This window comes from Lampetra fluviatilis, chromosome 49 (genome assembly GCF_964198595.1).
Source record: "Lampetra fluviatilis chromosome 49, kcLamFluv1.1, whole genome shotgun sequence".
Lineage (NCBI taxonomy): Eukaryota > Metazoa > Chordata > Hyperoartia > Petromyzontiformes > Petromyzontidae > Lampetra > Lampetra fluviatilis.
The window spans coordinates 880,153-881,577 of record NC_136323.1 but is presented as its reverse complement, the minus strand read 5'-3'; the positions used below and the strand labels follow the sequence as shown (position 1 = coordinate 881,577).

Here is a 1,425-nt window from a genome sequence, read left to right as displayed (position 1 = left end):
CCCTGTCTCTGGACTCACGCGCTCTGCCCGCATTGGCGTCACTCTCTCGGGTGGCCGAGTTACTTTGTTTCACTGATGACGGGGTGGGGGGCAGCCTATGCGCTGAAGTGTTTAGGAATCGCACGGAGCGGCGTGGAACCGAAGCGATGAAGCTTTACAGGATGAGTGAAACCAATACGCATCCGTTTTGGGGCCACAATTCAGACAATTTAACTGGTTTGCTTTTTTGTTGTTGTCCAAAGCGTCGACTTGGGCCAGGCAGCAGCCAAATCTCAGCTCTTTAAACCGCCCAGAATGTCGCGTGAACTTTGCGCCAATCAGCCTCGCTCGCTCGTGTAGGCGAGTCGCAGTGGTCTGACAGATCTGCACACACGCGGGGTGAACATGTGTGCTCGCGGGCAGCAGGGGTGCACTACTTTGCTCGTTTGTTCGATCCACTCGTATGCGATTGGCATCCGATCTCCACCTAAGCCTCCCCTAGGTCGACTCGGCCTCAAATGATTCCTGTACCCGGCCGCGGTACTTGTACACTGGGAAGACAAAGGTGGTGTTGGTGGTGCTGCTGATGGCGGGGTTTTCTTCATCATTTATAGACAGTGCTGGATTTGAATGAGGCCGTGATGTTAAAGCACCATTCTCCAGACAACAACACGAATCACTGACTGCCCATGGTCCATCCACTGCTGGCTGAAGACCTCCACACACAGTGGGGGTGGCTTGCCCATACTTCACCACACCGGTCAGCGGAAGTGCAGGGTGCAGGCACCAGGGGTCCCTAGGGGTGGTGGGGGGGGGGGGCTCGTGTGCCCCCCACTGCTCCAGCCCCCCACTCGCTACGCGCGTCGCGCCGTTAGCATTGTCTGCCGAAGACGAACGAGCGGAGCCTTACGCAGAAGCCATATATAGCCACGCCGCGGCGTCTGACACATGGAAGGCATTTGCTCGACCCAGACTGTATATTTAAAATATAACGAGCGTCAGAAAGTGCCGATGGTTCTTCCTCCTCGCGTGCAGAGAGAGAGGGGAGAGAGGGGAGAGGACCTGCGCGTCGCCCTTGCGCAGGGGCCGTGCTAATCTTCGCTGTGTCGTTCCAATTTTAGTATCTGTACTGCCGAAGCAAGAGAGGACAGAGGGGAGAGAGTGGGGAGACAGTGGAGAGAAAGAGTGGAGAGAGAGGGTGGAGGGAGAGAGTGGAGGGAGAGGGGAGAGAGTGGAGGGAGAGAGAGGGGAGAGTGTGGGGAGAGAGAGTGTGGGGAGAGAGAGTGTGGGGGGAGAGAGTGGAGGCAGAGAGAGGGGGGAGAGAGAGGGGAGAGGGTGGAGGGAGAGAGAATGGAGAGAGTGTGGGGAGAGAGAGTGTGGGGGGAGAGAGTGGAGGCAGAGAGAGGGGGAGAGAGAGGGGAGAGGGTGGAGGGAGAGAGAATGGAG

At 57.8% G+C, this 1,425-nt stretch overlaps 1 non-coding gene across 1 annotated transcript; it reads right to left on the bottom strand.

Moving 5' to 3' along the window:
- Positions 1 to 1,024: 1,024 nt before the first annotated feature.
- On the bottom strand, positions 1,025 to 1,128 carry LOC144948532 (U6 spliceosomal RNA). The gene has a single exon (XR_013640174.1). It is a non-coding gene; the product is annotated as a U6 spliceosomal RNA (small nuclear RNA).
- Between the last annotated feature and the right edge of the window lie 297 nt (positions 1,129 to 1,425).